This window comes from Salvia splendens, chromosome 5, assembly GCF_004379255.2.
Source record: "Salvia splendens isolate huo1 chromosome 5, SspV2, whole genome shotgun sequence".
NCBI lineage: Eukaryota > Viridiplantae > Streptophyta > Magnoliopsida > Lamiales > Lamiaceae > Salvia > Salvia splendens.
Window position 1 is genome coordinate 10,353,220 of NC_056036.1, and position 22,783 is coordinate 10,376,002.

General features: G+C 40.4%; 1 pseudogene; it reads right to left on the reverse strand.

Moving 5' to 3' along the window:
* Nucleotides 1-377: 377 nt before the first annotated feature.
* LOC121803774 lies at nt 378-21,339 on the reverse strand (annotated as a pseudogene).
* Between the last annotated feature and the right edge of the window lie 1,444 nt (nt 21,340-22,783).

Here is a 22,783-nt window from a genome sequence, read left to right on the forward strand (position 1 = left end):
TCTTATTCAAGTTTCGATGTGGGACAAAGCTACATTTTTCTGAGTTCCTTTTATCTATAATAATATTCTTAAACAATTTGAACCTTATAGAAAAAATAGTTTGGCAGTACTCGAATTTCAGGAGTGATAGATTACGCATTATTTATAGTGCAACAATACAAGTTTTGAACTGGAAATATAACATTAGAATTCAACTATGAATGCAAGTGAAAAGTGATGGATTACGCATTCTAGTACACCCAATACAAGTTTTGAAATGAAATATAACATTAGAAGTTTTGAATTAACGCCAGTGACATCTCAGGTAAGCCATGACTAATACAACATCATCGTCCCTGGACAGCGATATTCGGAGCTGAGCTGGTGGATGGGGTGTCGGAGATGATATCTTTTCACATGAAGTAAACAACGTTCGTGTCCCGGACGATCATCAAGCTGCCCTTGTCGTGCATTATCTGCAGAAGGGATTGATTTTTTGCTGTTATATCATTCAAAGTCGAAATGGCAAATCAAAGTTTATTGTACTGAATGCGAAAATGTTACCTCCAAAAGAGCCATGACCTCTGCTGCAGAGTAAGGGGCGCCTGCACCAGTGTTTTACTACGCCCTCAATATCAGCAATCGACATTTGTTCAACGTGTTGGGCGTGTCTATATACGCCCCAATGCAGCGCTAAATGCATCCAATCTGCTTGCAGGGAGAATATTTTGGGGCAAATCAGTCTAGCAAGTTTTAGAAATACATATACTAGGAAATGAAACATTATTTAAAATGATCTTTGGATCTATAAATGAATATATAGATCAGATACGGACCTCTCTGATGATAAGTTGACTTCATTTGTTGGAGGTGGATCGACATCCATTGCTTCCGTATCACTTCAAAATAATAGAGAAGAAATTCAGTTAATGAAATTATAATATATGGAAATTAATTAGAGAAAAAATAAAAGTGGGATAGCACAACTAGGGAGTTAAAATTTCACATACTCTGTTGTGGCAGTAGAGCCAGCATTGTTGCTCTTTTTCCTTCCAGTTCTACGAGCTCCATCATTATTAACAGCCTCAGTGTCCATGGCGCTGTCTCTTTCCATTTCTCTCAGCCTTTCATTCTCCCGCGCCTCCATGTCACTCAACTCTTGATGATAAATGGCAAAATTTAGAACTTGAAGAGCAGCTTCAGCATCTGACTTCAGCACCTATTTCAAGATCAAACATTATAGCAATTCTAAAGTGAAGAAACGCAAAAATCATCAAAAAGGTTTCTCTAATTTGCAGATAATTATGTGAAGAAATGTCTAATCACATCTAACTAGTATCGAGATAGAGAATGAACTGAAACAGCATTCTACTGTAGTACCTGTCTTCGCAGCATCAGTTTAGCATGGGCAGTTGATAGACGAATTATTGTTTCCAAGGTTCTTGCAGTGATTGGAAGTGTCCCTCCCGTCTAGAGAATATATCACATGTTTCATTTAGACGACTGCAGGCACATCTTAAATTTCAAAAGTTAAATCAGATAAGTGTAATAATTTACCAACCTTTGTATTTGAACTTGCATTTCTGAGCTCCGCATAGGTAGTTGCTATGTGTTCAGATGCCTGGAGGAACGAATCATTTGTTGATTGAAAAATCAGAACGCTACGGGAATTGAGTATCGAGGTGTGATGAATTTCATGATATGGCATAGATCGTTATCAAATATCTATATGTTCCCTAGAAAGCTCACCTCATCAGTAAGCTCAGGCTGAGTCTTGGATTTGGCATAATAAATATACTTCTTCAGAAAATTGATGGTGAGTGTATCACGTTTACGACTCCTGTCAGATTTTCTCCCATGTAACATTCTGTTGTATTTGACAAAAACAGTAGAACCAGCCTCAGGATCATCCTCCACCTCATTTCTTGAGCTCTCATCTAGTCTTGTACCTGCTTGTTTTCATAGTTATACATCTATATTTCAATTGAGCATTAGGCCTCTGTATTTAATAGAAAAGTAGACTTCACAGACCTCCATCAGCTACTGATCGGTAACGATGCATTCTAGCACGTGTTCTGAATCTGGCGATCAATCCCAGGATCCATTTGATCCAAACAATGAACAGCAGATCAAAACGAGAAAGCAGAGAATCCGGAAGTCCAATGTTTTTTGTTGGAGTTAGCGAACGATCATACTGTGCATATAGTCAATATGTCATTAATAACATAACATAAAAGGGATTAGCGAACCTTGAACTATCAAAATCTTTGACTTACAGTTCCGTATATTGGATTGGCAGCTGCCACAACACTACACCTAGCATTTAAAGATGCATGAATACCAGCTTTTGCAATTGTTACTGTCTGCTGCTCCATCACTTCATGTATAGCTACACGATCTTGGTCATTCATCTTGTCAAATTCATCAATACAAACGACTCCTCTATCAGCAAGAACCATGGCACCAGCTTCTAGTCTTCGCTCCCCTGAATTTACAGAATGATCAAATGAGTAAAATCATAAATCTAATAACTAAACCACAATCAAGACCATAATTTACCAGTTTCTTGATCAGAAGTAACCGCAGCTGTCAATCCAACCCCAGAAGAACCTCGACGGTGGTAGATATGGCTAGAGGAGCAATATTCATGATGGCTCTCAACAACTGAGACTTAGCAACAGAAGGGTCTCCAACCATCATCATATTTATATCACTAGATATAAGAAAACAGCATATAAGTTCGAAAGAATCTAGAGCAGGTAACAAGAACAAGAAGCCATGTTCAAAGAATTGAGCATAAAAAAACAGGAAAAGCTAATAGCATCCTTACCCCCTCAAGTGGGTTCCATTTTTCAAGTTTTTCTCACTTCCTCCAAGCATCAACAGAATGACAGCTTTCTTTATCCATGAATGCCCATATATTGAAGGTGCTAGAGAATTAGCAAGTAGATCAATGTGTCATTTCTTTCAGATATCTTTTCTAATATTTCTCATATCATCACTTGAATACTGCAAATTCTGCGACATTTTGTTAAGAAGAGAGACATTGTTGGCTATAAGGACAGTCCTGCATTATCAATAACAAACATTGTAAATAACAAATTGATTACAAAGATGAAACAGATTATTAGAAACTGTTTTGCTGCAGACATAAAATAACCTGATACTCCATTCACACTGCCTTTGCTTTTCCCAGGAAGAGCCCCTTGTAAATCCCAACAATTGCCACTCGATCCCCAGGCTTACACGAATCCACCAAATCGTCTTCTACAATGATATCAACTGTTCGAGGAAGTTGGCCAGGAGCTGAGTTTTCTGGGAACTCTTTGCATAGATAGTGGTCTGGTGGTCCTTATAGGTGCACACGCGAAACCCACACTCAGTCAACCAACAAGTTAGCCCCATAATGTCAATACTGCAACAAGTTGGAACTTAAATAAAAAACGAAATTACACATGGCAAATGTAGACCACAAGATTTCTAAAATCTCATGGTCCTAAATTAGTTGTAGTTAGCAATTAAATGATTAGTTAGCAATTGATCACTCCCCTGTGATTAACATTACTAGGCGGTAGTAGTTGGATCCTAAAACTATATTTTCCCCCTACTTTGTATTATTTGTTTTTATCTTTATGTTATTTTTATTTAATTATTTATGTATAGTTTATATATCCAAACCAAATTATCGTGCCTTTAGATAGTATTTGATGCTTACTATATGATAGTCAATTATAATCTTATTTCATATGTTCGATATCCCGGTACTGACCATTAGCTATACTAGATCTACCTATATACTTACGAGTATTTTAGTATTAGTAAATAATGCATCATTAGGTTTGCTGGTTTTGAACTTTTGCTCATCTTTCATGGTTTGAGCCTTTACCTCTTATAAAAAAGATACGCTCTTTAATTATAAATCGTGTGCTGTGTAATCATATTGTAGAGTGATTTATGCAATAATATTGAGGTTAATCTTCGTAGCTGTGATCAATTATGTAAAACATAAGGTGTTTCTATAATTAAGCTGTTAAATTGATTTCCTATAGAAGTGTCACCTATAACGAGACAAATTTAGTTGGGGCAATCATTTTTATAGTTTTCTCATATAAAATTATCGTCATTCGAACTTAGGTTAATTAAAGCTTCCACTGTTCCACAACGTAAGATGCTTCAACTTTAAAATCGATAATTGTTTTCAAAGTAGACATTAAAGTTATAATATTTCTATACTCTTTATCATGAGAAGGTTTATTAGACCCATGTGGTTGCTAATATTTAGTCAAATAATTCGATTGTATTTTTTTTTCTTGGTTGCTTTGCATTAGGTTTTGCCTTATAGTTTGGGGGTTCATGATGTCTTAAGTTAGGATTGAAGTTTATAAGAGCAGTATCCAATTAATGTTGAGCACTTAATAAAATTGTAAAGATACCCAGTATATGCAATTTTTTTTATTATGGTGTGAAATAGAAATTATAGGAGATGTAAACCTCACGATGGTATAGATTTTTTATGTGGCCACATGCATGAATATCATGATGATTTAATTTTTTTCTTGTTTACCTACGGTAAACCTTTAATTTATCACAAGGGATCTCAACTTTATAAGGAATCGTTCGATAGTAAAATAGACTTTAGATACGTGGAACAAAGAAAATACTACTACTACAACTAATATACTAGTGATCACGGGGTGAATCTCGAATAATTGTAAATTAAAATTGAAAATAGAACTTAGAAAAATGGGGACCTAGGATGAATTTGATGATTACTAGGTTGAAACTTTAAAGAATCCTTGCACTCTTTTTTATAGAGGAAAAAAGGTTGCACATTTCAAGACGCTTGTCCACCCCAAATATGAGTAATTTATTTGAAATAAATATTGGTAGCAACACTATTTGTTTCCCTCCTCGAAATAATTAATTGATTGGTAAATGGTAGACACATAGGTACATGATAACTGATTACAAACCCTACATTCCATCACTTTTTTGTCTTTCTAATTCTTTCGCGCTCTCCTTTCCCACCTTGTTTGGACTTCAAATTCGATTATTTGTGGATGCATAGGTCCAACGGGCATCATTCCACGGAATGAAAAATTAAGGGAAAAATCCGTTGATTATTTATTGTCTATTTGTTATTTGTATTACAAATTTAATTTAGTAGTGGGGATGACATGAAAGCACTAGCAGGGACAGAGCCCGAATTTTATACTAGGCGGCAAAAATATACATAAACAAAATTCAAACCATTTTCTCGTTTTTTTAATCTTCATGCACTGTCAAAATAATTACAATATGAATTCAACAACTTTATATTATCTTTGAATTTAATTAAATTTATTTTGCACATAAATATTTTAATTTTATTAAAATAATTTTTTTCAATTTGGTTAGGATATATAATAAATAAAAACCTTTTTGAAAAAAATTAAATTAATTCTATATGAATATAGTATATAAAAAAACTTTTTTATTTAGAATGCAGAGTAAATAAAAAAACATTTATGCAAATTGATTCATTTCGATGGTTTTATTTTAATCTTTGGTATTTCTGTGCTTTTTTATAATTTAGTATATCTGGTGTCTCTTTTGTTAGGGGTATATACATAAAGTCATGTTTTATGCTGCTTACATTTAAAATTTACTCTGAACGTATATTGCGCAACTGCAATTGCAATAAATGAATGAGTAGAGACTTTGATTATGTTCAATTTATTTTAGTTGTATAATTCTCTTAATGTGTCCAGCGGAGAAAGATGGCGTAAAACAAATACTCCCATCTTTAATTGCATAGAAGAAATTACTAGTAGTATTTACTTCTTAGCTTAGCTACATCCTACATGTGTTGAAACAGCTCCCAAACATGTTATGGATAGTTCTTTATAGCCACTATATCTGTGGATTAAACCCTAAATGTTGCTTTGATTATTGTTCTCTTGTAGTTTAAAAGTATAATATGGTATTTTATACACACATGTTTACTCTAAAATTCACAACAATTTCTTTTCGCAAGAATGAGCAAGAGCATTCGTGATGAATTTATTTTTCTTATTTAAAAAATAATAGAAAATTGTCATTTATATCATAAACTTTTGACTGACTTCTGATCAATCTCATAGCTTTTAAAAGTAGTAGCTAATTAAATCACAATTTTGTACATTTCTCATTATGACATATAATGAAATGTATTGTAACTTTTATACTTTTTGTCATTATATCTTCACCAATTACATAATAGAGTGAACTACAAAATTAGCACCTACGTTTGGCCATTCGAATGCCACATATACCTATATTTTAAAAATATCCTCACAAGCATATACGAATGAGTATAATATCATTTCAAGAGATTTCAACGATATTTTTAAAAAATGTTTGTCAGGATTTTGTTTGGAGAATAATATGATTTCTTGATTTTTATACTCTAGTGTTTGCTTTGGTTTTTAATTAAATTTGAAAAGTAATCAAATATATGAAAAATAAGGAGTACAACTTTCCAAGATTATGATTCTAAGCTTTTCTATATTCTTTTACCAATTTGTAGTATTATTAGTTGTCTAGGTATTTAATGGAGTATATTTTTTTTAGTATTTTACACTCCATAACTATTGTTATTATTATTAATTAACAATTTTTTAAATATAATTGAGAAAATAATTTTAAAATGTTATTCTATATTACTGTATGTATGTATATATATCACTTTCCGTCTCTTTTATGGTGTGACCTACCCCACCATGAGTCTATGCTGCTGCACCCTTTTTGCGTTTTACAGCAAAAACCCACCTCAGATTCGTACATTTGTAAAAGGAGAGCCGCAGTCTTCCAATTTACTGGATGCTTTTCCTTAAATCACATTTTCTAATATACACTAAAATACTCGCTCCGTTTCTATAGTAATAGAGTCATTTTATCATTTAGTATATTCTATAATAATATGGTCATTTACCTTTTTAGTAAAAGTCAACACATTTTTTCACACCTACTTTACTCTCTCTTACTTTATTTTCTCTTCATTTCTCTATCTTTTTCATTTTCCACTTTACTCTCCCTTTATTTAACTCACCTAACACAATTTTTCTTAATCTCCGTATCGAAAAGAAACGCCTCCATTACTTTGGAACGGAGGGAGTACTGAAAATCGGTTCATGACATGACCTATATAAAAAATTCATTAGCACATTTTTAATCTTGCGTTTATTACCTCCTTGTAAGACCTACGTACAAGAGAAATGGTTACTCACTCTTACATAGATTGTATAGAATCATTACTAAGTTGAGGTGTGATAAAATTTAGAACTTTAACACACCCACACACGTGTGGACCAGGATGAATATCGGAATTGCATCACATGGGAGACAATAAGAAATAAGAGAACCATCATCGATGTGGGTCGGAATGAACATTGGTCTTACACTTGTGAGGTAATAAGAGATTAACAACTTGAGTCTGCTCTAATACCATGTGAAAAATGGAGAAGTAAATGCTGAGGAAGAAAAACTGCTATGGAACCGTTGACCATAGGAGGAGAGAAAGCGATCAAGAGAAAAATGTAATTTGTTTATTGACTACATTACGAAGAGTTAATTGCAAAATAGAGTACAAAGCAAGGACTTATATATAGGCATAGGCACAAAATAGCAACTAATAACATCAACTACTTACATTTTTTCTTTTCAACTTTAACATAAATAATTGTTAAAATCATAATTTTGTTGACTTTTAGTATATGAGCTTACTTAAACTTTGCGAATTAAATCATAACTTTACTAAATTATTTATTGTTCTCATAGGACATCATTCAAAACACCGATTTTTAAAATATATATTAAAATTAAGATAGACTTGAAATTAACAATTTAGCTTCCATCATTCATTTTAATCAGTTTTAGCATTCCCCCTTCAATATGTATAATTGACTTCTGAATTTTAGTGTTTCGCTATTTGAGTAATGTAACTTCGATTCAAAATGAAGTTCGCAAACCACCGATTCATGGAAAGCCGAATTGGGGTTTACAATTCCCATACCACAATTCGATTCTCAAATTTGGGCATTCGTGATTTGGACATTCTTTAGAGAAAATAGTAAGTTGCAATCAAGTAATGAATTCATTTGACATGTTATGTCATTCACCAACAATAACTTAAAATTATTATTTTCTATAATTAATAAAAAAAATATATTCTTCCATATAAGTTTGTATCCGGATATGCCAAGTTCTCACAGTGTCAGTCAATATCTAAGTCGAAACCCATATTTTAATTGTACGTACATTTCGAATTTTAACTCATTTTAATTTTATAATAAAAAAAATCCTGTAAAAGACTGACCAATCAACATATTTATAGAAGGTTGATTTTATGTCCTTTTCCACTAAAAGATTTAAGACGCTCAACCAATCATGCTGGTGTAATTTTACTTGAACTAATTTATTTCTACGAATTCATTAAATATCATTGACCTCTTGAGTATGTATGTCACATTTTTTACTTTGCTCAAACAAACTCAAATATCGGGATTTTTTATATTGGCAATGCGAATATAAGTAAGAAAATCACGTTACTCTCTAATTTGTAATTTGCATAAAATTAGATTTTTGTTCAACTGACAACTATTGTTGTGAGATTAAAGCCCATTAACTATGGGCCCATAGAATACCCAGACCAACCTATTGGCCCACTATCTCCGTACGTTGATTGTTTTCTCGCCCCCCAAATTTAATGAATTTTACAGCACTCACCAACCGATTCATTAGTTTCATCGAATTAGGGTTTTACCATATTTTTCTTAAATCCTAATTTTACATATTTTCTTATCAATCCTGTAACTTTTCAAACCATGATTTAAAAGCGCAATGATTTGCAATTGTCCAATTGGTCTTAAATTTGGTGAAATTCAGATGTGAGAGCATCTCCAATGTCGGCGTCTGATGGGGTACGAACTAAACAACTAAACCCTAGTTGCGAGCCCAATAACAGTGACGGCCCATCAGCCCAAACCCAAGAAAGAGTATCAGTTCGGCATGACCAAAGAGTTCGGTTCGGCACAACCAAAGAGTTCGGTCGCAGCCTACAGCTCGGTAAAAGCCAACCAATCAAGCTCTACTCTCAGATCGGCAAAAGCTAATCGGCAAAGTTCAGCAGTTCGGTCTCAGTGTTCGACCGAACAAGGAGATAGTGGACCCATGCAGGATCTCCACGACCTCCATTACACCCACGATCTATTTAGTGGTGTTAAGCAGTTATCAACCATCCACGATCTAGTGAGTGGTGCTGCAAACCACGATCTTAGTTCAATGTATAAATAGAACCTAGATCAGATAGACAGGGGTTAAGCTCTCTAGATCCTGAATCTTATAGCAAATCAGTATTGTAATCTGTAAGCGAGACCAAGCAATACAAATTTGCCCTCTTTTCTTCCCGTGGACGTAGATTTACCTCAGTAAATCGAACCACGTAATTTTCAGTGTTGTGATCATTTATTACTTGCATTTACTCCCATCAAAAATTCGCCACATCATCACTGGCGCCGTCTGTGGGAAACAGAGAACCAAAACTGTGATAAAAGCGAGTTTTTGATCCTTTTCCACCAAAAAAAAAAAATGCATACCAGATCACATAATACCCGTACTTCCGTCCGTGATGAAGGTGAGGAAGCTAGCCCAGCCCGCAGGTCTGGAAAACAGCCTCGGGAGAAATCTGCCTCCAGTTCTCACGGTGAAAGAACAAACCACTCAAAAAGTCATCGCACCGAGCCTCCCCAGCAGCTCGCTTTGAATGAGGCTGTCAAGTCGTTCTTGGCTGAGAAGCAGGATGAGTTCTTAACATTCCTGCAAAAGAGCCAGAAGCCGGAGAAGAAAACGGCGGATTCTCCCTCCCCCTCCAGACATGAAAGTTACTACCGCAGTAGTGTCGCACCTTCCAGGAGAAAGAATCCTCACCACCGACATGTTCCTTCTCCTCCTTGTTACCGAAATCACAGGAGAACTCCATCTCCACCATACCGGAGAGATGTCGGATTCGCTATGTATGGAGCGCTGAAGACTCCATTCTCGGATGATATCACCAGAACTCCATTGCCACAGAATTACCGAACTCCGTCAATGACTTATGACGGGTTAGTGGATCCTCATGATTTCCTGGGACGCTATCAGTATAATATGGCGAACCAAGGTCTCAATGAGGTTCACATGTGTAAGCTGTTTCCCGAGCTGCTTATCGGGAACGCAAGAAGGTGGTTTGACAGCCTCCCTCAAGGGAGCATTAGATCTTACAGAGATCTAATGGATGCTTTTCACAGGAGATTCTTCCAGAAAGCGGAAGCCCGAATCACTTCGGCTCAGCTGCTTTCTATACGTCAAGGTCGCGATGAAAAAATTAGCGACTTCATGACGAGATTCCACAAGGAATGCCTACAAGTAGATGATCTCAATGATCTACTTGTCATTTCGGCATTCCAAAATGGAATTCTGCCCGGAGCTCTCTACAGAAAGCTCGTTGAGTGCAGTCCGCAAACAGCTCAAGAGATGTGGGACATTGCGGACCAGTTTTCTCGTGCCGATGAGGCGGACCGTCGGAAACGGTCTTTAGACAGCTCATCCAGAGGAGACAAAAAGAAGCCCGATCATAGCGATCAGGGGCTTCCTCATCGAACTCCTTTTGAAAGAATTCAAAGGGCACCGGTACAAGGCAGATTGGGACCACGTCTCGATCTTGAGAAACCGCCCGCTCAGTTCGTACCATTGAACAAGTCGAGAGCGGAAATTTTCGAACTGCATTCTGATATGTTCGAAAAACCAAAGCGGATGACGAAATCAGCCACGCGCCGAAGTCAGGATACGTACTGCTCCTACCATCAAGACCACGGTCACGATACCGAGGAGTGCCGAAATTTGGCAGCAGGTATTGATGTTCTTGTGAAAGCAGGGACGTTAAAAAAATACCAAAGCAAGCTGCCGAAGAAGAATAAGAAACAGAGAGGTGCGAACTGCGCTCCTCAGGATCCTAAAAGGCAACAGGATCCCGAAGACGATGACGAGCCGCAATATGACGGAGTAATCCAGACTATTGACGCTCTCCCAGCCGGGAAGACTAAGTCGTCTCTAAAAGCAGAACGCAGAGGCGTCAATCGAGAGGAGCCTATGCATAAAAGGCTGAAGAAGGAGGAAGTAATCACGTTTTCAGATGCAGATCCCGTCCCGGCCATTTCTCCTCATCAAGACGCGATTGTCATTCAGGCCGGAGTGGCAAACAAACTGATCCACAGAGTGTTTGTGGATACAGGAGCGTCGGTTAGCATTCTTTTTAAAGAATGTTTTGATAAACTGGAAGTGGATCCAGCTCGGCTCAGTCCGGCCCCACTTCCTCTGAAAAGTTTCGCCCAGGAAGACACCCGCCCTGAAGGTACTATCAGCCTTCCGATTACGGTGGGAAGAGCGCCTACTAGCTCCAGTACGATGATCGAGTTTTTTGTGGTAAAAGCTCGGTCCCCGTATAACATCATCCTGGGAAGAGACTGGCTCAACACAGTTCGGGCCATTTGCTCTACTTATCACCTCACAATCAAGATCCCCACTAAAGGAGGGATTGCAGTCATCCGAGGTGATCAAAAGAGAGCAAAAGAATGTTTGCAGATTGCGCTTAAAAGTGCCGAGCAATCAGATCGGCACCATCAAGCATAGCAATCACAGCAGCCGGAGTCAGAGGCAGGAGAAATGACCGAAGTCACACCAGAGCCGAACTCGATGACAGTTCAGTTATACGAAGATGATCCATCCAGAACGGTCAAGATCGGTTTCGCGGGAACACCTCTGCTCCGGAAAAAGACCATCCAGCTCCTCAAAGAGTACAAAGATGTCTTTGCGTGGTCTCCGTTGGACATGACCGGAGTGTCTTCCGAGGTAATTACACATCGGTTAAATATTGATCCCTCAGTCCGGCCTATAAAACAGAAGCAAAGACTCTTTGCGGCAGAAAGAAATCAAGTCATCCATGACGAAGTCCGCCAATTACTGAAAGCGGATGTATTATTCGAAGTAAAATATCCTTCTTGGGTGGCCAATCCTGTGATGATCAAGAAAAAAGAAGGAGGATGGCGGATGTGCATAGATTTTACCGATCTAAATAAGCACTGTCCTAAAGATTGCTACCCCCTTCCGAACATAGATAAAAAAGTAGAAGCTTTGATAGGCTTCGAAATTTTCTGTTTTCTCGATTTGTATAAAGGATACCACCAAGTTTTAATGGATGAGAATGATGCTTCAAAAACGGCTTTCATTACTGACTTCGGCATTTTTGCTTATAAAAAGATGCCATTCGGTTTAAAGAATGCCGGAGCCACATATCAAAGGATGGTAGACAAGCTATTTCGGCACCTGATCGGAAAAGAGGTTGAAGTCTATGTTGACGACATAGTTGTTAAAAGTAGAAGCACTTCGGATTACGAAGACAATCTCAAATCAACTCTCGACGTGCTCAAAAAAGCCAACCTCAAACTCAATCCCCAAAAATGTACCTTTTTGGTAGATTCGGGAAAGTTTCTGGGTTGTTGGGTTTCAAAGGACGGACTCAAGGCAAATCCCCTAAAGGTTCAAGTTGTTCAGAACATGGCAATGCCGAAGTCCATACATGATGTGCAAAGGCTAACTGGATGTCTAGCCGCACTGAACAGATTCCTTTCCCAAGCAGCCGAAAAGCAACTGCCGTTCTTCAATGTTTTGAAGAAGGCACCAAAGTTTGAGTGGGGAGCCGAACAGAAAAAGGCTTTTGACGAACTCAAAAGTTATTTAGCCGAACTCCCTATTCTCTCTGCTCCAACAGATGCCGAAGTGATATTCTTATATTTAGCGGCATCAGATCAAACCATTAGCGCGGTACTTGTACGAGAAGAAGGCCTAAAGCAGCGTCCTATCTACTTTACAAGCCGAGCATTAAGAGGTCCCGAAACAAGGTATCAACCTCTGGAAAAAATTGCTCTGGCATTAGTAAATGCAGCAAGGAGACTGCGGCCATATTTCTATGCTCACAAGGTATGCGTCTTAACCGATCTTCCACTTCGGCAAGTTTTGACTAAGCCTGAAGCATCAGGCAGAATTGCCAAGTGGGCCATAGAGTTGGGAGAACATTCAATAGAATATCTACCTCGGAAAGCCATCAAGGGACAAGCCTTGGCAGATTTTCTGGTAGAGGCAAAGTTCGATCAAGCAATCCCTATTATTGCCGAACAGAAAAGCCCTACCAATGATGAACCAACACAGCCCCAGGAACCCGAAGTAGAGCCGCCGGACTGTTGGATTGGATTCGTAGATGGAGCTTCGAATAAGACGGGAAGTGGAGCTGGTATTCTACTTATCGCTCCCGACGGACACGAGGTAACTTATTCACTTCGGTTCTTATTCCCAACCACTAATAACGAAGCCGAATAAGAAGCCCTTCTTGCCGGACTTCGGTTAGCGCAAAGTCTATTTATCAAATCTCTCAAAATCCATTGTGATTCACAAGTCATAGTGAATCACATGTTGGGTACAAGTGAAGCCCGAGATGAAAGGATGAAAAAATACTTGGACAAAGCGCAAAGCATTAGCCGAAGTTTCTCTTATTTTCGGATAATCCGCGTTCCCAGAGCGGAAAATGGCCGAGCAGATACTTTAAGCAAGTTAGCCTCATATCCGAGCTCAAAAGTGGAGGAATTACCGCACAGAAGCATTGATGATGCTGAGGTACTTTCAGTAACCAGCTCGCCGAACTGGATGACGCCAATATCAAAGTATCTAGATCAAGGACAACTGCCCGAGGATAAGAGAGAAGCTCGGAAAATCACATGCCGAGCACTTCGGTATGAACTTCATGAAGGAGTCCTATATAGAAAGTCCTACCTTCAACCGTTATTGCGATGTGTAGGACCAGAAGAGACGGACTACATCCTTAGAGAAGTTCATGAAGGATCGTGCGGCAGCCACATCGGAGCTAGAGCTTTAGCTAAAAAAGTTCTGAGATGGGGATATTATTGGCCAACCTTGGTACAAGAAGCAGTACAGCTCGTTAAGAAATGTACGAAGTGCCAAATCCATGCAAATATCCCAAGGATGCCGCAGACCGATCTATGTGCTATGCAAAGCCCTTGGCCTTTTATGCAATGGGGCATAGACATAGTAGGACCACTACCACAAGCTCCTCGGCAAATGAAATTCTTGATCGTTGCCGTGGACTACTTCACAAAGTGGGTGGAGGCTGAACCATTAGCTACGATAACGAGCTCGAAGGCATTGGATTTTGTTTGGAAGAACATAGTTTGCCGATTTGGCATACCCCATATCCTCATTTCGGATAATGGGACTCAGTTCACCGACAAGACATTCAAGAATTGGTGCCAAGAGTTGAATATTCAACAGCGGTTCACTTCGGTCTCTCACCCACAAGCAAACGGACAAACGGAAGTAACAAACCGTATTTTGGTGAAAGGATTAAAAGCTCGGTTAGAACAAGCCAAAGGACAATGGGTAGAAAATCTTCCTCAAGTCCTATGGTCTTACCGAACTACACCAAAAACCTCCAACGGTGAAACTCCGTACAGTCTAGTGTACGGCACTGAAGCCGTAATTCCGGTTGAGATCGGCATACCCAGCCCCCGAACACTCAATTTCTCAACAGAACTGAATGATGACGGACTGAGAGCCGAACTAGATCTTGCCGAAGAAAGAAGAGAACTGGCCTGCATAAAAGCAGCCAAGTACAAGGAGCAAGTAACCCGGTATTATAACCAAAGGGTGAAAAAGCTGCAGTTTCAAGTGGGAGATCTCGTATTGAGAAACAATGAAGTAAGCCGAGCAGAAAAGCTGGGCAAACTTGAACCCACATGGGAAGGTCCGTATCGGGTGTCAGAAGTCCTGGGAAAATGGTCTTATAAATTGACTCACATGTCAGGAGAACAAGTACCCCGAACATGGCATATTTCCAACCTCAAGAAGTTCCATTTGTAAGAGACAAGGTCCGGTCAGTCTTGTATCTAGTTCGGTCCTAGGGATATGTGCTTTCATGTTTCTATTTGTCCTTTATGCTGGTCGTTTTATAAAAGTTTAAAATCTTTTTCGTCTTTTTTATTTGTCTTTATGTGCGTTTAGTCTCTATGTGCGTTTTGTCTCTTATAAATATTACTGAGGTATATTGATCTTTAAAGGCTGATCCCCTTTTTAGATCATGTATTAAAGACAATTGTGAGTCCAAGCTTCTAAGGAAGATACAAGACCACAATTCAGCTTAAGAAACAAGCAGTTCGTCTGAAACGGACTGCAATAAGCCAAAAACCACTTCGGTCAACCAGGGAAAGTCCAATCCGAGCGATAAAACTCGCCAAATTAGGACACAAAAGGAAAGTCCGATCCGAGCGATAAAACTCGCCAAATTAGGACACAAAAGGAAAGTCCGATCCGAGCGATAAAACTCGCCAAATTAGGACACAAAAGGAAAGTCCAATCCAAGCGATAAAACTCGCCAAATTAGGACACAAAGGGAAAGTCCAATCCAAGCGATAAAACTCGCCAAATAAGGACACAAACTAAGTCCGGTCAAAGAAGAGTTTACTTCATAAGACCAAGGACGAGTCCGGTCAAAGAAGAATTTACTTCATAAGACCGAAGACGAGTCCGGTCAAAGAAGAGTTTTCTTCATAAGACCGAAGACGAGTCCGGTCAAAGAAGAGTTTTCTTCATAAGACTGAAGACGAGTCCGGTCAAAGAAGAGTTTTCTTCATAAGACCGAAGACGAGTCCGGTCAAAGAAGAGTTTTCTTCATAAGACTAAGGACGAGTCCGGCCAAAGAAGAGTTTTCTTCATAAGACCGCGGACGAGTACAATAAATGAAATAAAAAATCGTTGAACTGTAAATACGCAGTGATAGAAGCGAAATGAAAAAATTTCATTTATTAAGTCTTGTTCGGCATACAATTTCGCTGCCCTACGAGAAGGCGTTACACCATTACAAAGGACTATTCTACTGTCCACGGTTGCTAAAGTTGAGCCACCTATCCAAAAAATCCTCATGATGCTGAGTTCGGGTGTTCCGAACAGTTGAAGAATAAGTAGGTCGACGAGATGCTCTGATCGACCTACCGCCCCTTCCCTGAGTCCGGGAAGTTCTAGCACCTCGGCGGCGAAGAGTCTCTTCACGAAGCATCCGCTGATCTTGCTCACTCATAATCACAACTCCTCTACGAACTTCAGGGCGTTCTCGTCTTGACATTTCCGGTTGCTCCGGAGTCCGTTGCTGACTTGGAGTACGTTCTCGTCTTGACGTTTCCGGTTCATCCTGAGTCCGTTGTTGGTTTGGAGTAGAATCTTGAGCAAGTGGATTAGAGGTTTGAGTTGGAGTGTGAGCATCTGTTGGCGGGAAACGCCTAAGGAATCTCTCGATTGAGGGACGCCGGGAAAGAATGATGTCGTACCGAGAAGCCAAGCGCCGCAATGACTTCACAACTTGTTGGCAAGCCGAGCTCTCCAGCGCATTGTTCTTCCGGAGTACATGAAGCTCCTCCCACAGTTCATCAACTTGATTCTGAACTTCAGATATGGTCATTCCCCCGCGCCCGCAGATGAAATCCTCATATGCAGTCCTCTCAGCGATGACAGTGTTCAGCTCGGCCTCCAGATCTTTCTTTATGGACTTTAAGTCCTTATTGTTGGACTCCAGCTCCACTAACCGAGCCAAGAGTTCGTCATACTTCACCTGGTCATCTATGGCTTTTTTCTCAGCTTCGTTTAAAGCCGAAGAGTATAGCCGCTTCCAGTGAAGTACCTCCAGCTCCTTAGAGTTAAGAATACAAAGCAGCTATGTCAGTTCGACATTTCAGTTTACCGAGCAGGCAGTAAACCACAACAGGAGTAAAAGAGATTACGAAAAGCTATAAAGAAGACACGAGTGTAGAAAGAAGAATCTTTTCATTCACAAGAAAAATTTTTTACATAAGGAGGGCTTCAAGGCCATTTTACAAGGAGAGAAAGAAACTAAACTAAGAGAAGGGAGACGAAATCATACTCCGCCAGTTTCGTCTCCGGCTCCTCTGTGGGTTTCAGCCTCCTTCTCCTTGTCTACTTCGGCTTCAGCCTCGGCCTCCCTACTCCCTCCAGCCTGCTCGGTGCCCACATCGCCGATCTGCTGCACCTCCTGCTCGGCATGCCCGTCGCCGGCCTGCTGATCCGTCTGCTCGGTCTCCTTGCCGGCCTCGTTTTTCTGCCCACCCTCTTCGTTAAAGATTGAAGCGGGTGAAACAGGTCCCAAGGAGGCAAAGATGGCCTCCATGTTCTCGTCCCGGTCAGCGCGGCAGTTACGGACTCTTTCAGCAGAGAGCAGGACCGAGGAAGAAGCAAGCTCCTCAAGGAGCGGCAGACTCTGGAGACGAGCTGCAATCTCTCGGCCATACAGCGGCAGGACGACTTCGGGTCCCTGCTCAGCGTTATCGGTCATCAATTTCAGCAGATCACCGATAAAGGCCGAAAATTGATTGCTTAAAAAGAGTTTATCCGCGAAAACACGGAGAGCCTCCCCCTGAGCAACCACGGCGGCAGCCTCCCTCTGTTTAGATTGCTCTCTCTGGATGATGAGCTGGTTTTTGGCACGCTGAGCTTCATCCTGAGTCGAGATCCTAGCGGCCCTTGCCTTCTCAAAGTCTGCCCGAGCCTGTTCGGCCTGGTGACGAGCAGCATTCAACTTCCTCTGCATCTCAGCATAATCGTTGGACGCTTTGGAGAGTTCAACGGCGACGAGCTTGGAGAGCATATTGTTCCTCTGAAAATGAAAAAAGGAAAAAGTCAACAGAGGGGCCACAAAAAATATAGGAAAAAAGCAAGGCCAGAAAATCAAGAAGAGAATTCACCTCTACAAAGTCCGTTGGCCATGCAAAAGGCTCACAGACATGTTCCGAAGGGGCCGCCAAGACAATGTCTTTCTCCGGCGCTCTTGGGGGTTTCTGAATCTTCCCCTTCCCCTTTGCCGAAGTCGACTCCGGCTTTTTGGATCCGAAGAAGAGGTCTTCTGCCTTTTCGGATTCTTCTCGGCATCAGACGCCGAGCCGGTGGCTTTCTGTCTCTCCGGCTCATTAGATTCGGAGGATTTGCGACCGAGCTTGTTTAGCATGTTCACTGCCAAAAAGCAAGAAAACAAGGTTAGTCTTCGTCGTTAAAGCAGTAAAGCATAAAAAAGAAATCCTCACCCTCAGTCTCTCCGTCCGAAGACGAGGAATCGAACACGAAGTCGCCCTTGACGAGATCAGATTCCGAATACTGTTTCCTAATCATGGGAATCTTATTGAGCTCGCCCTCGAGCTCGTCCAACGGTTCTACCCGAGGATGAGGAATTACGGACTTCGGCCCTCTCCAGGAAAAGTCCGGAGCCGCTGTCCTATTGTAAAAAAAGAAACGATTTTGCCACTTCGGCCATTTGGTTTTACAAAAGGCTCTAAAGGGCTGTAAAGGGATCAAGTAAAACCAGGATCCCTTCCTCTTAAACTGAAAGAAATTAAGGATTGCCCTCAGAGACAGATCCTTTCCTAATCTACGTAGTTCGGCAGCAAAGGCCGATAAGTGCCTCCAAGAATTCGGAGTCACTTGACCTAAAGGGAGTTGAAAAAAATCAAGAAGCTCTACAAAGGCAGGGGGAAGAGGGAAACGAAGCCCGCATTCCAAGCAGGCTTCGTAAACGGTGGCGTAACCCTCCGGCGGCGAATCAGCCCTATGAAGGTCGTAGGGAATTACCACTAAACCCCCAGGTAGAAAATATTTTCCGTGTAAGGATATCACAGTATCCTTACTCAAAATGCTCGGAAAATATTCTACCGTCTTCTCCCCGGACTTCTTCCGGCCAGAAGACCCCTTACCCCCCTTCCTACCGCTACCTGATTCAGAAACAGATTCAGAAGAAGAAGACATGATTCTTACTCTCTGATGGTCGAAAGTCTGAAGAAAGTCTTGAAGAAGCGGAAGAAAATTTTTCGAAAAAGGGAGAGAATACAGAAGAAATAATCGCAAAAGTGTTTCCAATGATGAAGAAAGGAAATATTTATCGGATTCGCAAAGGCATTTCAAATCCGTCGCGCCGTTTCAAATCCCACTTTTTCTGGATTCAACGGCCGGATTTACTGTCACATTTAATGCAGACACGCACATGGCACGTCCCCTGACGTCAGCCTCCCCCTTACATTTATCCAAAATGCCGAAGTGATTCACTTCGCTTTTCGGGGGGGTGGTGATGAGGTACGAACTAAACAACTAAACCCTAGTTGCGAGCCCAATAACAGTGACGGCCCATCAGCCCAAAACCCAAGAAAGAGTATCAGTTCGGCATGACCAAAGAGTTCGGTTCGGCACAACCAAAGAGTTCGGTCGCAGCCTACAGCTCGGTAAAAGCCAACCAATCAAGCTCTACTCTCAGATCGGCAAAAGCTAATCGGCAAAGTTCAGCAGTTCGGTCTCAGTGTTCGACCGAACAAGGAGATAGTGGACCCATGCAGGATCTCCACGACCTCCATTACACCCACGATCTATTTAGTGGTGTTAAGCAGTTATCAACCATCCACGATCTAGTGAGTGGTGCTGCAAACCACGATCTTAGTTCAATGTATAAATAGAACCTAGATCAGATAGACAGGGGTTAAGCTCTCTAGATCCTGAATCTTATAGCAAATCAGTATTGTAATCTGTAAGCGAGACCAAGCAATACAAATTTGCCCTCTTTTCTTCCCGTGGACGTAGATTTACCTCAGTAAATCGAACCACGTAATTTTCAGTGTTGTGATCATTTATTACTTGCATTTACTCCCATCAAAAATTCGCCACATCATCAGCGTCGGCACCGGCACTCCGATTTTTCGCGGACGCCGGTGCTGACGCCAAACCATTGCAGCCGGCGTCGGCGAAATCAGCGTCAAAATCAACGTGCCCACGCCGGCGTCAGATTTTTAATTTTTTTTTTAATTTTTCGAAACACTATATATACGCGCTTTGGACATCATTTTCATTCGCACCACTTGTTTTAACGAGTACTCTCTCTATCCGGATCCCGGGAAGTACTATGAGTTCACCTACTGGAACTGCTACTTTGTGCTCAACGAGTCGGAGAAATTCCGGGCAGGTGTCGACGCTGGCTGGCCGAAGAAGCTGAACCTGAACTATACTGGTGATTATAGCGGCAGCAGCGGTGGTTCCCACGACCTCCCCGAGACGGCCCAGGAGGTCCCGACCCCTCGTTCGTTCGGTCGCCGACCTCGCCCAGTTGGCCAAAGGCGGGCGCAATGGGATGCGAGGGGGGCACCCCGAGTTCCCAGGAGGTCCAGTCGGCATCCCCCCTCGGCAGATCCACCGAGGAGCTCAAATTCTTCGCGCGTCAACAAACGCGCGCTCAAATGGTGAAGACGTTAGCCGACTTCCGGACGGCGGTGGACCCCGAGGAGAAGGCTTATCTTCGCGTATTGCTCCGGAGCATGCATGAAGAATTAGAGGGGTTGCAGAGGGATACCGGCGGGAGTAGCCGCGGTGTTGGTGGCGACGGCGGCGAAGACGAAGGGCTGGGCGACGACGGAGGCGAGGACGACGGCGAGGAGTGATTTTTTATGTAAATTTTGTTATTGTACTTTTTTATTTTTGTACTTTTTTTTAAAATTAATGTATTTTTTTAAAATTATTGTACTTTTTAAAATTTTAATAGTATTATTCAATTTTCCTGTATTTGTCTCGTAAATTAAATTTCGTATGTTGCTACGATTGTAAATTAAATTATATAATTGTTATTAGTGATGTGGATAGGCTATGGGAGGGCTATTGCATGTCCAGATGATGTGGCAGGGGGATTTTAGTGCTGATGATGTAGCAGGAGGATTTTAGTGCTGATGATGTGGCAGTGGCAAGGCTATGGGAGGGCTATTGCATGTCCAGAACCACTGGAGATGCTCTGAGAACGAAAAATTATATTCAAATAATAGTATTTGCATATTCATTTTTATTTGCAACGTGGCATACTCTCATTTTCGGTGAGTAAAGCATATGCCAAAAGTATTCTAAAGAATATTACTAGTATTTCTTTTTAACTGATAATCTTAATTTTATGTACCAATTTCATTATGGCCCATAATCAATAGATAGTTTAGGAAAGTTGAATCAACTTGCGTAAAAAAAAACTAAAGGTCCATTTTTGTCATTACCATATTGCGATTTTTTTATTTTGGTCTAAAACATTATCTTTTGAATTATTCGGTCCTTCACAAATAAAAACGAGTCACATTTGGTACATTTTGGACGGTTCCGTCAAAAATTTGACGGAAACCCTAAACCCAAACCTCCCTCACCACCTCCGCCATGGTGTCCACCTTCCATCATCCCCCAGCCTCACCCACCGTCGTCACCGTCTCATCCCTCATCCTCACCCCCTCCTTACATCATCTCCCTCACCACCTCCACCACGGCGTCCACCTTCCTCGCCTCGCTCAACTCAGTAATCAATCCCCCGTAGACACCTTCCGATGTTGCTGCAGCCACGATTTGAGAGGAGGAGGTGGAACTGCGGCGGGGCGAGGCAGCCGTAGCGGAGGGTGCCTGGACGACGGCGAGGTCGAGGGCGAGGGGAGGTGCTCGATGGAGGGGTCGAGGGAGAGGGAAAGGAGGCGAGACGACGACTTGACGGTGAGTAGCAGCGGCAGAACACCGGGAGTCGGAGGCCGGCATGTTTCCGTCAAATTTTTGAATTTCCGTCAAATTTTTGACGGAACAGTCCAAAATGGACCAAATGTGACCCGTTTTTATTTATGAGGGACCGAATAATTCAAAAGATAATGTTTTGGACCAAAATCAAAAAATCGCAATATGTTAAGGACCTAAATGAGACTTTAGTCTAAAAAAATACTCCCCGTCCAGTTATAAGCGAACCATTTTCCTCTAATCCTCTATGTACTGTTCCATAGTAAATTAGTCGTTTTTCTTTTAGCATAAATTTACTAGTAATATTCATTTCTTCCCACAAAATTTGTCACATTTTATCATTTTCGTCCGTTCCACAAAGTTTGTTCCACTTGGAATCTTACCAAAAATGGACATTAAAGGAACGAAGTTTGTTCCACTTGGAATCTTACCAAAAATGGACATTAAATATATCTCTCAATCTCCTCAATGTGGGACCCTTATTCCACTACATACCTCCATTTAAAAAAATTCAAACAATTTCTTAAAACCTATGTCAGGTCAAACTGGGACAAACTTTGTGGAACATAAGGATTATTTTATTTCTTTTACTTATTTTCTTACCTACTTAATTCTCTCTTCATTACGCTCCTTTTTTTTGCTTTCATACTTTACACTATCTCCACTCAACTCTTTAATATTAATTTCTAAAATCCTCTGCCCTAACAAAACGTCACATATATGACCAGACGGAGAGAGTAATAAAATATTAAAAAAGATAAAAATTTATATATATTATATGCACATAATATCCTTTAATTTAGCTCTGTTTTTAGGATATAATTTCATGACTAATTTATCCTTAGTGGTGTATTTATTTTTATCTTTTTTTAACACTATTGAAAAATGATTTAGATTATGAATTAATCATTATAGTAGTATTAATTAATACACTATATGATTAAATTATTATATTTAGTTGTAAAATATTTTTTATAATTCTTTATCTTTTGTGATATTCTCCTATAGCTTGTTCCTTTTTCTTTAAATTTTCTAAAATAAATCATACTCCCTATTTCCTTGAAAAATTGTCTTATGTTGCTATTTTGGGATGTCAGCAAAAAATAGTCTCATTTGTAGAAAT